This window comes from Gossypium hirsutum, chromosome D13, assembly GCF_007990345.1.
Source record: "Gossypium hirsutum isolate 1008001.06 chromosome D13, Gossypium_hirsutum_v2.1, whole genome shotgun sequence".
NCBI lineage: Eukaryota > Viridiplantae > Streptophyta > Magnoliopsida > Malvales > Malvaceae > Gossypium > Gossypium hirsutum.
In genome coordinates this window covers 55,728,980-55,745,449 of record NC_053449.1, presented here as the reverse complement: position 1 = coordinate 55,745,449, position 16,470 = coordinate 55,728,980, and positions in this window count along the sequence as shown.

The following is a 16,470-nucleotide window of genomic DNA, read 5'->3' as shown; positions in this document are numbered from 1 at the left end:
AAGAAATGACGATGCTTTTTATAAATACATTGAAAGCCCCGTTCATCACACATATGTTAGAAAGTGCCACAAAAAGCTTTTTTGACATAGTCATGAATGGTGAAATGATTGAAAGCGCCATAAGGAGCGGGAAAATTGATGCAGAGGAGAGCAACAAGAGGTCAATCTCAAGGAAAGGAGAAAATGAGGTGAACAAAACGAGTTACTCTAAACCAGTTATTGTGAGTCAGCCAAGAAAGGTGGCTACTAACCAACATGGTTTATTAAGACAATAATCTAGAATGAAACCAGGTACTGAGAAGCTCCAGTTCACACCAATTCTGATGTCGTATAAGGAACTGTATCAAAATTTGTTTGATGCACATGTTGTTTCCCCATTTCATGTGAAGCCTTTACAACCTCCGTATCCCGAATGGTATGATGTGAACGCACAATGTGAATACCATACGGGAATTAAAGGGCACTCGATTGAGAATTGCACTACCTTTAAGAAGCAAGTTGAAAGACTTATAAACATGGGTATTGTCAAGTTTGGTGACTCGTCTAGCGCAGAAAATCCGCTACCCAATCATGATTGAGGATGGAGGGACTGCAATGTATGAGAAAGTGGTGAGAAATTTACACATCGATGCCATACATGCAGATAAATTTAAAAGGGTTCTTGTTAGATATTCGCTTTAGAGGTGTTCTAAATAATGGGACTGTAGAGGAAACCCCTGAAATATTTAGAGTCTATTAGAGTAATGTTCAAAACACACTTGTTGCTTTCAGCCTAGAAGAAATAAGAATTTCTTTGTGAAATAGGCTCACGTCTGAATATTATTATTTTAATGAATACATTACTGCAATCATCTTTGAGCAAATGTTCTTTCAGTCTTTACGTTTTTTTTCATTCTTTTGGATTTTTTCTGCCAAACCATTCATTCATTCATTCATCATACATTCTTTTGTATATTCTTTGGTACCCATTATGGGTCCCCAAATATCAATGACATGAGTGACGCTACTACATACTCAAATTTGCCTTTTGAGTGAGACGTGTGTTTAGAGGGATCTCATGACTTTGAAGATGTCATAAATTATAGCTTATCTCCTGACTTGTTGAAGATGGTAAAGCAATAAAAGAAACAAATGAGACAATAGAGACTGTGACCTTGAGGGAGCATGCATGACCGAATAAACAAAGCAAGACGTTATTGAGTTACTTAAAGAATTCAAAGATGTCTACGCATGGGCATACCTGGATTGCCTAGGTTAAGCACTGTCATTGCAATCTGAACAACAACACGATATCAGAAATTTGCAGTATGTTCAAGATTAATATCATGAATGATACAGTGAAAACTCTACCGGAGTAGTGCCTCTCTCTTTAGTTCATCACGATTTTTTCTGTTGAAGTTGATTTTTTTTTCTCTCCAGGTATTGGCTGAGCAAGTTTGATGAAGCAGAACGGATCCAATGGCAATGTGATCAATTGAACTTGATAGAAGGAAGAAGACTAAAAGCTATTCATCACGGTCAGATGTACCAGAAATGAATGATGCGAGCTTATAACAAAAGGTTCATCCTAGAGAATTCCACGAGGGTGACCAAATGTTGAAGATCCTCCCTCTACAAAAAATATCTTGGAGGGAAGCGGATGCCAAATTGGGATGAACCTTATGATTAGGGGTGAGCAAAATTCGATTCGACTCGAAAAAATCGAAAAAAAATTCGAATTTTGAGTTAAACGAATCGAGTTATTTGAATCAACTCGAATTTTTTTTCGAATTTCGAGTTCGAATCGAGTTGAGTTTTTGAATTCGAATAACTCGAATAATTCGAACAATTCGAATATCAAACTATAATATTTTACAGTTTTACCCTAAACTCCCAAACTTTTTTACTTTTCCCTCAAAACTTTTACTCCTTCCCACTTTTCCCCCAAAACTTTTACTCCCCTCCCCTCCCAACCCCCCAATCTACCCAAAATCCATTTCTCACCAAAATTTTACTCTTCCATTCAATTTTTTTTCAAAATTTTACTCCCAAAAACCCTCAAAACCTTTTATTTTCCTCCAAAATTTTTACTCCCTCCCACTTTTCCCCTAAAACTTTTATTCTCTTCCCATCCCACCTCCAATCTACCCCAAACCCTCCCCCCTCCAATTTTTTTTAATATTTTCCCTCCAAAATTTTACTCCCCCTATTTACTTTCCCTCAAACTTTGATTCCCCAAAACTTTTTATTTTCCCCCTAAAATTTTACTTCTCACCCTTTACTCTCAAATAAAAAATCAAAATTATCCAAAAAAAATCAATAAACATAAATAGTAATAATTTTATTTATATATACTATTTATATTATTAAATTAAATTTCACATTTTATATTATTTATATTATTGAATTGTTTAGTCATATTGAATATTTATATTAAAATTGAATTCTTTATTATGCCATAAAATATTCGTGTTAAAATTTTATATTGGTATCAATTTCAAATTTTATTTTTAAAATAAATTTTATTAAAAAATCATATTTTTATATTTAATATATTTTTAATTCCAAAATACATAGTGACAAGAATCCGAAGATAATTGAAACAACTAAGCAAACAAATAAGTTAACCAGTATATAAAAAATTAATAAATAAATTATGAGGTGATGAAAGTTAATAAAAAATTTGATTAAGGTGGACAAATTTTATTACGATGGGTGACAATGGTTACAATGACCCAAAATTATTTTTTAAAATTTAACTCGAACAAATATATTCAATTCGATTCGATTCGAATTCCATCTCACTCGACTCGATTCGAGAAAACTTCAAATAAAGTTAGGATGATAAAATGAGATTCGAAAACTCGATTAACTCGAAAATTTTTGATTCGAATCGATTCGATTCAATCGAATGCTCACCCCTACTTATGATTATAGAAAATGTTTTTTTCCCAAAGGAGCTTTGATTTTGAGCGAGATGGATGATAAACCTGCAAAGTCTTGTAAACCCAGATTCAGTCAGGAAATACTTTGCTTAAAGAAGGAGAGGACCAAGGTAAAAACCTGCAAAGGGCAGTTTGAGTCCCAAAAAAAAAGAAAAAAAAAGTGATGTGAAAAAATGAAAAGATGAAAATGAAAAATGAAAAGTAAAAATGGAGAGGCTAAGGTGAAAACTCGCAAAGGGCACCTTAGACCAAAGGGGATTTGAGTTGAAAACCCGAAAAGGGCGGCTCAAATATTGATCAGAATGGGGCATGAGGTAATCAGAGCAGCTCAAATACTAAATAGAATGGGATATTCAGTGGTCTTGCTATACCTAAATCAACAGGAAAGGGTAGGTGACATCTTAGGGCGTCGACAAAGTACTATAGATCTCCTAAACATATGTTAAACTCAGAATGGTCTTCAGAAAGTCTGTACAGAGAAGTTCAAGCTGCGATATCTGGGGCACCTAATCCTTATATTATTATTTTTGTTATTCTTGGAACACTTCATTCATTTCCAAGATATGCATTCCTAAATCAATTTTTTTGTTATCCATCTTTATTATCTTTGACAACTTATTCACTTCGAGCTATGCTCAAGACCAACTCAATTCTTATCCATGATCTTTTTTGCAAGCATGTTGCATTAGAATAATGATTAATGGACTAATAAAACTTTCACAGAGGAAGTTTTGCATACTACTCTAGAAGTTTCTAAATAATATAGGAACCTCAAACAGGACTATTGTTTAGAACGCACTAGGTTGGAAATCTGATAAGGAAAAGTCTAAATTCAGACTATCCCTTTGAGTTTTTGCTGTCTAAAACATTGATTGAACAATACGGCAAGATGTCGTGTTGGTGACAAAGCTTAAATGAACAAGCAAGTAATGATCACCGAATAATAAGAAGAAGTTGTTCTTGGAGAAGATTTCTTCATTTGTGCATGAGCATTTGGTAGGACACCCTGGGAATGGTGTAAGAGACCAAAGAGTTTCACATCTTGTATCCTTGAATTGTGATAGTAGGAGATTGAGAAAAGGCCAAATCTTTTACTCTTGGTTTACAACGGGAGAAAGATGGTACAAATTTTTGCATCCCAGTGGATTAAACTTTGAAGGTTACAGTGGGGCAATCTGACTAAGTGTTTTTTGGAGATGCCAGCTGAGCAAAAAGGAGCCATAGCACATTGGCAATAAAACTTTAATAAACTTTGAGTAATGATAACCTAAGTGATAAGAAGGGATCATTCTCGAAAAATGACATTCTGCATTCATTCAAATGCCTAGCTAGGAGCATTTGACTCATTCTGTTCATGACATCCTATTAGGCATAATTAGGTTCATAAAATGAATCATACAGGTCATGTTCCACAGAGAGCAGATCGGTGACATCATAAGCCTTATCTCCCTGAGCAACAGTGGAGTAGGCTAGGAAGAAAATAGATCTTATCTTCATGTACTGGCGTGAAGTAGATTAAAGATACCAGATCTTGTCTTCCCATACTGGTGGCGAAGCAGATCGAAGAAAACAGATCTTGTCTTCATGTACTGACGTGAAGTAGATCAAAGATACCAGATCTTGTCTTCCCATACTGGTGGCAAAGTAGATCGAAGAAAACAGATCTTGTCTTCATGTACTGGCGTGAAGTAGATCAAAGATACCAGATCTTGTCTTCCCATACTAGTGGCGAAGTAGATCGAAGAAAACAGATCTTGTCTTCATGTACTGGCGTGAAGTAGATTAAAAATACCAGATCTTGTCTTCCCATACTGGTGGCGAAGTAGATCGAAGAAAACAGATCTTGTCTTCATGTACTGGCATGAAGTAAATCAAAGATAGCAGATCTTATCTTCCCATATTGGTGGCGAAGTAGATCGAAGATAGCAGATCTTGTCTTCATGTATAGGCGTGAAGTAGATTAAAGACAACAGATCTTGTCTCCCCATACTGGTGGTGGAGTAGATCGAAGAAAGCAGATCTTGTCTTCATGTATTGGCGTGAAGTAGATAAAAGATAGCAGATATTATCTTCCAATACTGGTGGTGAAGTAGATCGGAAAAAGTAGATCTTGTCTTCATATACTGGCGTGAAGTAGATCGAAGAAAGTAGATCTTGTCTTCCCATACTGGTGGCGAAGTAGATCGAAGAAAACAGATCTTGTCTTCATGTACTGGCGTGAAGTAGATCAAAGAAGCAGATCATGTCTTCCTATATTGGTAGTGAAGTGGATCGAATATACAGATCTTGTCTCCCCATACTGGTGGTGAAGTAGATCGAAAAAAGTAGATCTTGTCTTCATGTACTGGCGTGAGGTAGATCAAAGACAACAGATCTTGTCTCCCCATACTGGTGGTGGAGTAGATCGAAGAAAGCAGATCTTGTCTTCATGTACTGGCGTGAAGTAGATCAAAGATAGCAGATCTTGTCTTCCCATACTGGTGGCGAAGTAGATCGAAGAAAGCAGATCTTGTCTTCATGTACTGGCGTGAAGTAGATCAAAGATACCAGATCTTGTATTCCCATATCAGTGGCGAAGTAGATCGAAGATAACAGATCTTGTCTTCCTGTATTGGCAATGAAGTAGATTGAAGATACAAGTCTTATCTTCCTGAAGTTGCAGTGGAATTGACAGAAGAAAATAATCCTATCTCCCTAAAGTTGCAGTGGAGCAGATAGAAAAAACCAATCCTATCTCCTTGAAGTTGCAATGGAGTGGATTAAAACCACAGATCTCATCTCTCTAAAGTTGCAGTAGAACAGATCGCATCAGATTTATTCTTAAGTTGTAGTAAAACAAGTCTATAAGTCTTATCTCCCTAAAGTTGCAGTGAAGCAGATTAAAGATAGCAATTTTTGTTCTTTTAAGAAGCTACAATGTATGAATCCTATCTCCCCGACATTACAGTGGAGTAGATTGAAGCACTAGTTCCTATACCTCGGAGGATGCAGTAGGAAGGAATAAGGTTACTTGAAGAAGAGAAGCACTGAAGAAGTCGAGGTTCAGTAAGACTGGGCATAATTGGGCTTTTCAGTCTTTACTCTGTTCCCGTTACACGACAACAAGCAAAGAGGGGCAGCTGTAATAAGCCCAATTTACCCGGGCCCTTACAAAACAAAAAAATAAGCTAAACCTAGGCCCAATAACCCTAAACACCCAAACTAACCCTAGCCCACAAAAAAAATAGAATAGCAGAAACCCTAGCTTCTGCCTCAGCGCCGCAGCAACTGGCGCAGCAACTGCTTCCGCGCGTCGACCCGACTCGGGCTCAGGATCCACGCCTTCCTTTCAATGGTCTATTTGCGCATTCGGCCCCTCCAATTTTCGTCGCGTTTTAATTAAACTTATTTTGTTTTTTTCAAAATTGGGCCGCATATTTGATTTTTGTTTCAATTGGGTCCCTCGCTGCGCAGCGTTTTGGAAGGACGGGATAATTTCCCTTTTGGTCCTCCGTTGTTACGCGCGCATTCAAGTGGGCCCCTTTTTTAAATTTTATTCTAAATTCGCACCATTTTTTCGTTTTTAACTCAATTTGATCCTTTTTTTGTGTTTTTATCATGACTATGCTATATCATTTTTTTATTTTATCTTATTTATTGTTATTATTAATATTATTATTACTATTGTTATTTCATTCATACATACGCCTATTTTAATCTACATGCCTATTTAATACATATATTTTTTTAGTTTTCATGAACACATGCATTCATACATTTTTTTAAACTTGTTTTTTTTACAGTTTTCCAGTTTTTTAGCCTTTTCATACTTTATATTCCAATACATATATGCTTATACATTTTTATTCTGTAAATATATACATATGCATTTTTTTCCTTTTATTTTGAATACATGTTTTTTTTTGTTTTATTGGATATATTTCATTCCTTCTATTTGCATGTATACTTGTATATGTGTTAGATATATGTGTACATATGTTTGCAACTTTACTGTTATATTGTATTTGTATATATATATTTGCAAATATTTATTCGTATATGTTGTAAATTAAAGTATCTGTATCATATTGTACATTAACCTTTTAACATACCCTTTTGAAAACATATTTTAGTTTTAACCATTCATCAAAGTTATTTTCTTGATTTAAAGGTTTTTTTCTTTTAATAAAAGCATTATTTGAGGTTTGGGATTTTCGAGGGAAATTGAGCCCTAACGTATTGGGTTCTGATTTTCTTTGTCAATCTTAAATGACCGAGAATATTCTTTATTCAAAATGCATGAGCATAAAAATCATTTTTGGGAACTTAACTTGTCGTGCCCTATCGTATTGGGTGTGGCTTGTTATTTTCTCGAAATGAGGATTTTCGCATAAAATAAAAGTGATATTCAAAGTTCGGGGATTATGAGGAATTGTACCCTAATGTATTGGGACTCGATTTCTTTACATGACTTGAACAATTGATTATCCTTTTTCAAATTCCACCATTTGAGCTGATTTTAAAATCTTTTTAACCTTCGACACTAAGACATTAAATGATCAATTTGGTACCAATTTTGGGCGTCACGAGGGTGCTAACCCTTCCTCGTGCGTAACCGACTCCCGAACTCGTTTTCTCAAAATTTGTAGACCAAAATAATTTTTAAGGTGAGCCGATCACACCTTAATAAAGGATCGGTGGCGACTCCAGTTTTTGTTTTTTTAAAGTCGACAACTAAAATTTTTGTTTTCAAAAAACGGTTTCGACAATTATTATTACTATTATTATTTATTCATTTTTATCTTTTTAATCTCAAACTTTGTTATATATATACATTTCTATAATATATATATTTATACACGTACATATTTTCATAATTTACTTATATATATAGATATATATACATACTTATATATTTTTATATTTTATAACTTATATACATATCTACATATATCTATATTTATGTTTTTTATTTTCACAAATATATGTATACATACTTATATATATTATTTTATAATTTTTATATGCATATATATATACAAATATATACATCCTTTTATATTTTTATATTTTCATATTTTATTCATTTTCTTTACTTACTTATATTTTTGTTATTATTTTAAAAGAATGCTTTAACTTTATTTGTTTATATATTTATTTTGTATGCTATTAATTTGTCCCTTTTATTTGTCTTATTTTCGTTGTTATTGCTCGTATTATTTATGCTTACATTATCGAATTCAATATTGTTTTGTTACGAGTATTAACATCGTGTTTTATTTTTACTATTTCGCGATTTTATTCAAGGCATAAATTATGATTTTCGAATAAGTAAAATCTCGTGTTTAGATTTGAGAAGGTCGTACCCAAACTTACTGGGTTTCGATTTTCACAATAAATCTAAATACACGAATCTTTTCAAACCCAAGTTTTAAATGATCTCAGGAATTAAGAAAATATCGTGTCCTAACTTACTGGGCATGATCCCTTTTTAAACTCAAGATAGCTAAATATTTTAAATAAGTAAATTTTGGCATTCATTTGCGCATCGGGAATTCAAGACGTTGGGTCCTAACTTACTGGATATAATTCTCTTTCTCTATTAACGTGAAATATGCCCTTTTTCTCGAAAATTTTCAACATATCAATAAAGGACCGTTTTTTAAATCTCTTTAAAGTTTTCAATCTTCGACGCTAAGATATTAATTAATCAACTAGGTACCAATTTTGGGCGTTACGAGGGTGCTAATCCTTCCTCGTACGTAACCGACTCCTAAACCCGTTTTTCTGAATTTTGTGGACCAAAATTGTTGTTTTAATAAAATCAAATCGTTTATTAAAAACAACTACTTTTCGAGGTGACCCGATCACACTTCATTAAAAAAAGATTGGTGGCGACTCCCGTATTCATTTTTTTAAAATTCAAGTCGGCCCCGTTTTACAAAAAATGGTGTCAACAAGGTTAAACCAAGCTACTTTTAGCACTTATCAAATATCTCACACTTAAGTGCTTGCTTGTCCTCAAGCGAAAATCTCAACCCGCATTCAAGTTAACTTCCCTTACTTTATTGTTCTCGCCGACATTACAAATAATCATGCATTGGAAATTCAAACTAACATGATACTAAAGAATACAAGCAATCTAAGTAAAACAATTTAAGGCTTAAAAACATAGGCATCTCCCTTAGGTCAATAATTACATGAAATTCAAACTCAACAAAAATTAACACCCTTACGAAAGCTCACTCAAGCACTCAAGGTGTTTAAGGTTCAAGTAATGTGCACTCAACAGTCAAACAAGAGATGCTATTACCATAGGCTTTCTTGAAAATCAAATCTCCACCACTATAGAACGAGATGACACACCAATTAAGAGTTCCTTACTAGGTTGGAACGAGGATTAGGTTAAGGGTATAGAAAAGCTCAAAAAAGGTGGTTACAATCGAGAGTTGAATTGATAGATTACCAAACCAAAAGAATCAACTACTGAATTACAAGAATTTAAAAACAAGAAGAAATAAAGAATTGATGTGAGATTTTATACAAAATGTGAGACTAACGATACAAGCTCAGTTTTTATTTTATTTTCCAATTTTTTTTTTAGCAATGCAAATGATAAAATAGTCAAGCAACTAACCAAATCGAATCTCGGCAAAAATGATTTACAAAATTAATATGGTTCTCGGGTTACCATAAACGGGTGATAAGTGAACACAAAAAAATATAGATTAAGATCAATGGGGTTTACTAGGGGTAATTCAATGGGTAAAGTATTTAAAGGTTAAGCAGCTTAAATCCTACGTTTCTCTATCATCTCCATATATCAAATCAATAATGTGGTCTCGACATGTATAACCGAAGCAAGTTCTAGAATAACAAATCTAGTTGACATATTCACAACTGAAAAAAAAATGACCATGAAATAATAGATGTTCTATAGGCTCAAAAGCTCACAAAAAAATATGGTTTTGATGTCAAACTTGTAAATTTAAAATTTCAAGATAATGCTTCAGTTCAGGGAGACAACCTAAAATAATAGTTTCTGAAAACGACTTATCATGCTTGACTCTCTTGTGCCTTAAAGTATAAATAAATCAATGCATAAAAAATCGACAAATTAATCCCAAACAGAATCAATAAAAATTCTAAATTTATAAAAAAAATTAACTTTAATGTAAGGTTTGAGGAAATTACTTAAACACAAACAACAATTCAATGACTATATTGCATAAATATATAAAATCATCCCACACTTAAGATGTACATTGCCCTCAATGTACAAACAAAATTAGTCACAATAAGCAAAGTATCATAAGAAAAGGAGGAAGAGAACTGAAACTGCCCTGAATTTGGATGATTGTGTCAAAGTAGTGAAATTCGAAAACGTAAGAGATCCTAAATTAAGTACATAGTTCCGTGTACACTAATAATAGTTTGGTTTGATTCGCCTAATTTTGGTCCTTCAAACGACAAATTCCCATGAATTAACGGTTGGTATCAAGATTTGACAAGATTAACAAAAGATTTGGGCAAGAACCATAAAAGATTGATTAATCGAACAAAAGATTTATGTGGAATAATGATGTTACGGAATTAAGAGTCCTACTTATTGAAACGAATGTACTTACCGATCTTTGATGAAAATAAAGATGCTATTGATGTCAATTCAATTAGCGATGGAAAAACGATTGAACGAAGATGATTTGATTCGAGAAATAAAACAATCAATAGCAATAAGTTAAAAATATGGTGTAAATAAGAGAAAAAGAGAATAAAAAGAAACAAAATAGAACGGGGAAGGAAGATTTCTATTAGGAATTGAAAATGGACAATATGTGAATTCCAATTAGGAAAGAATTGGTTAAATACCTAGTTGCAAATCCTAGGGGCAGCATAGGTATTTTACCCAAATTTTTTGAAATTAAAAGGAAATGGATAGGGAATGGATAGGAGTTGAACTTGGGTCATTGGGGAAGATACTAACACTTCAACCATTAGGCCTTACGCCTATTTTTATTTAATTTAGACATTGAATCGTACATATGTTTTGGGGTGTGATAACTAGCGAAAAATAATAAAAATATGAGAAGGAAGAGGCTTGAACCTAGTATCTTTAGGAAAGGGGACTAACTCTTAACCATTAAGCCTAATTCATTTCTTATTTAATCATTTCAATTAACCCCTTATATTTCGAGGCGTGACAGAATCAGGTTATGTAACGCCCCAACAATCTTAGGTTTGCTGGCGTTAAATTTAAGCATAATTGAGTGCTTGGTTCAGTGGCTGAAGGCGTTGGGGTGTAAGGTGTGGGTCTTGGTGAAGGTGATTTTTTGTAGTTTTTGTTAATTGTTGTTCCAGGTTTAGAGATTGATTTAAAAAAAATCCTCCTCAAATCCCACGTTCCATCTTTTTATTATTATTTTTCTTTATTATTATTTTTTATTTCTCTCTTCTTCTCTCCTTCTAGCGTTATTCCTACATAGAAATTGAGTGATTTTATTTCTTTTTCTTTTGGATATCGTTTTGATCTTTGGCTTTACTTTTTGCAATTTTGGGTTGTTGTTCATTGGATCTTCGTTTTATCCTTTCTTTTGGCTGCGTCAATTTCACTCTTCATAGGTAATGTTCCAGTTAGTGCTTCAATAATTTAATTTGGGGTTTTAGGCTACAAAGAGGTTTGGTTTACTTGCATTTATTAATTATTTAGTTTGTTGTGTTTAGGTGAGGATCGTGACATATTTGGCATTCTTTCAACATCGTGATTTCGTGAGGTTACGGTTTGCTTAACGGTAAAGGTATGAATGTGTTTTGGTATATTGGAAGAATTCGATTCTTGATTATTTCGTTCATCAAACATTGCAATTAATATTTTTATTCGTCGTAATTAGGTATCGGGAGTCTTATGGTTACTTTCGCATAAAAAACGAACCTGGTGTGTACTCATAACACGAAAAATTGAGTTTCGGTGAAAGCCAAAAGTGGAGTCTGTCGACACTACATGGGTGTGTGGCTAGCTGTGTGGTTGGTCATATGCGAGACACGGCCATGTGATTGATGAAGGCGTGGCCGTGCACAAGACATGGTCGTGTGACAGTGTGAGTGTGGTCGTGTGGGCCACATGGTCTAGGCCAAGTTGGGCATGTGGGCCCACATGGACATGCCACATGGGCGTGTTGGCCCACATGGGCAATTGGGCCCAAAATTCTGAAATTTTCCCTAGGGTTGTACGGGTCGTTTCGATCGACTGTGGGCCTATTGTAGGGCTGGTAAGGGCTAACTAAACCCTATTTCATGTGATATGATATTCTGATAGACTGATTTGAGTAGGATACTATATGTATGTCTGACTTTATTGTTTAAGTATGTATCTATCTGTATACGAGCATGTTAAGCATGTTTACTTTGATATTTCTGCATTTGTATTCTGTATCTGTGTTTGGTGTGGGAATTATATATGTGGAGGAAGTGATCTGTATGACGACTCTTCGCCTATATTCTGGCAGTTTGACTGCATATCATCTGTTATGTGTTGCATCGACATTATATGGTGTGTAGGGATGGGTGGATGTTTTTAACCCCACATGGTGTGATGGGATAGACGGAGATGGTGTATAAAGGATGGGGGTAGGATTTTGTATACTGTTCTGTTAATCTGATTTTGATATCTGTATCTGTTATGGACTTAGGTCTGAATCTGTATCTGACTATATATGAAATATTGTGTATGTCGCATGACCATTTCTGTTGGGTTACACACCGAGTTTACGAAAACTCACATATGTTCATCTATTCTATTTAGGTAATCCACTGACATAGACGAGTCAGTGCGACGGAGGCTCAGTGGTGACCACTTGATGGGAAACTATTTTCATTTTTATTATTTAATGGTTTTTACTGAAATTTTAGGCTTTCGTGAGAGTTTTGTAATTTTTGGACTCTCCAGACTTTTTGAACTACTTGGTTTAAATTTTTCGTATAGTTGCGTTATAATTTCTAAACTGCGACGATTCGACAAAACGTCGATGTTACGCGAACAAAGGTTATTTTTGAAAACATGAGCGTGGTTTTGTTTTAAACGGTTTTTCAAACTTCCGTTGCGAAATAATTAGTTAACCTTAAAGGACAACATGTAACAGTTTCAGTAAATTATATAAATATGTTTTATTAAAACTTGGATGGTTTATCGAAGTATCATCGGTTTCTAAACCATTCTTCGTAACACTCCCGAATTCAGCCATAACGTCTAGGCCGGATTTAGGGTGTTACATGTTATTTCGAGAATGAAAATGTGGAACCTAGGCGAGCTAAAAGCGGGTTTGGTATGCTGCCTGAGACATGAAGATTTCTATTTAATAGAATAGTTTTATGTTTTATTTACCATTAAAATTGTTTAATGTTCATTAGAAAGGCGAAATAAATTTTTTTACAATAGCTCAATGTAATCTTTAGTACACTTTTGAAATAAAATAGTTAATTACTAGATTATATATTTTAAATAATTACAATGATTTTGAAAGTAAAATTTTAATAAAATATTTAATTATAATTTAAATAAAATTTTAACTTTGTTTGAAATATTAAAAAATTTTAAAAACTATTTTAAAAAACAAACTTGTTTAAAAATATTATTACCATAATATTAAATATCAATTTTTTAAATGCTAAAATTTTATATATTGTTTTAAATTTTAATATTATTTTAAAGTTCAAAATGTTTAGAAAAAATAATAATAATTAAAAAATATAATTAATAAGTAAGATATATGTAATAAACTTATATTGTTTAAAATTTTTTATAACATGTTACAAACATATTTAATTTTTTTATAATAGTAAATATTAACAAAATTACACTCTTTGCAATCAAAATTAAAAGTAAAATTACAAAAATTATTTCCAAAATTAAAATTAATTTTTTTTAAAAATAAACATTTCAATTAAAATGTATGTAAAATTTACAGGTTTTTAAAATATAATAAAAATAAATACATTTCCCATTAAATTAAATTCATTTAACATAAACATCAAAATACTTTTAAACACCGTTAAAAAAGTTTACGAAATTTTTTATTTCATTAAAATTTTAGTTATCAATTTTTATTTTTCATTTCAAAAGTATATTATGTTATTATAATTTTTATTTTTTAAAATTATAAGAAAATTGCTTCAATTTAAAATTATTTATATTTAATTATTTTAAAATTATTAAAATTTAATTTTTTTTATTTTTAATATAATATATCAAAAATAATGAATGAAATATTTATGTTATTATAATTTTTATTTTTATAAAATTCTAAGCAAAATGCTTCAATTTAAAAATATTTTATTCAATATTATAAATTGATTCTAATATTATCTGTTTGATTTAAGTTAAATATTTATTTAAATATGACCTACATTAAAATTTGACTTCAAAATAATTTTTTTAAAATTAATTTATTATTTTAACTATTAAAATATTTTAAATTTAATTAATACAGAATAAGACTTATATATATTTATACAGGAAACCTAACAAGTTAAAAGGATCATCAAAGCAAAAATATATCACAGATAGAACTAAAACCTAACTAATTAATTTGCAATAAAAACCCATCGTATAAATCCTTGTCCCCTCTCATGTCCTATGGACTCCTCATTCTTTTATGGCGTTTGTTCGATTCATTGTCTCGTAGAACGTAAAAGATTGAATATGATTTTTTTAATGGTTTAATGCACAGTTTAGTCCCTAAAATATACAATTTTTATATTTTAGTTTTTAAAGTTTTATTTGGCTCACATCAATCTTTAATATTATAAGATGTTCTAGTTTAGTCTTTTAGACGTTAAAAGCTAACTATCAAGATATCCCGCCAATCAGATGTCTACCTCGTGTCATAATGTCACACTAACATCATTAAAAAAACCTTAAAATTTTTAAAAATAGAAATATATATATTAAAAAATAACAAAAATATTAAAAATAGAAAAGCATAAATTAAAAAATTAAAAAAAGAATATAAAAATTTACTAATTTTTTTTTAAAAATATATTAGAAATTTTAATATTTTAATATTTTATAAATCAAATTTATTAGTTCTTGAACATGAGATCATTGTCACTTGAAAAGACACCACCTATAATTAGTAGATTTTTAGGTGATAATTTTGGATTATTTTTTCAAATTAACTAAATAATAAAAATAATGTTATTTCAATTAAACAATATTTTAAATAATACTTTTAATTATTTCAAATATTTTTTACTATCTCAATATAAATTATTTGTCTCTAGACCAATATATTAAGAACTGTTGTCGAGTGTTTGACCATTCTAAAGAACTTTGGTACAAAATAAATTGAGTATGTGCATGTGTCACAGGGCTAGAATTTTAGTTTGGCAAACCACACAGCCTTAGGCGATTCCTTTGTTTCAAATCCGCCTAAGTCAATCTTACTCTCGAAAGTAAGAATTTACAAAGAAAATTCTCTAAGGCACTGAAATAAAACAGAAGCAAACTATTAAGTGAAAATGCAAAAAGTGAACAAAAAAGTCACAAGAAAACTAAGCACACCAAGTGTTTGAGTAAATGCTCTCAAAGTGTTTCTACTACTTTGAAGAATTACAACTGAATGGGATGGTTACAAATGAGGAAAAAAGGCTCTATTTATAGTTGAGTTACTCCAAATCCAACGGTCTAGTTTAAAATACATCAGCGACTGAGATTAAAGGCAATCTACAGATTGATATTTTTAAGGGATTTTCGAAAATCCTCTAAGATTACAAAAATTCCCCCTGCAACTCTAGTTTTATTGGAGTGTTTGATATTGTAGATTGGTTTCTCCATGTGTTTCATGAATCAAGTCAATTCAAGTGGGTTAAATAGGTCTCATTTAATTAGTTGACCTCCCTAGGACATTTTGTGTGTAATAGTCCGGGTTTCGATTTGCGGCCCATAACACGCGGTGATGAATGAAAGAAGCTTACTTAGACATTAAATAGGGAGTCAAGTTACATAAAATATTACCAATAACACTGGTAAAGTACTAAAATTTGATATATTTTAAAATATTAAAAATTTGATATAAAAAATTATTCAATTTTCATTAAAATATTTTTGAAATAATTTTTTCATAAAAATTATTTTATTACAATATACAATTTTTATATTAATTTTTTAATATTTTAAACGTGATTAGCGAAGGTATATTTTATCTCAAGAAACGATAATTTTTACTATTTTAAAATTTTTAATAATTTACAATTTCTACTATTTTTTATTTTATATTTTTGAAGATTTTTTAGGTTGTTCCCGAATTATGGCATGGTTTTGGTGTCAATATATGGCATGTGACATTTTATAAATGGCTAGAATATTCCAATCATTTATTTTTAACGTCCAAAGGACTGAACCGAGAACACATGATAACGTTAGGGACTAATTTGAAAATGTCGAATAGCGCAAGAGACTAGAGTGAAAAAAAAACTTTAAGGATGAGAAAGAGAAAAAATGGATATGCTTTAGAGAATAAAGTGTGAATTAACCCATTTTTAAATATATAAAAAATTAAAAACTAAACATACT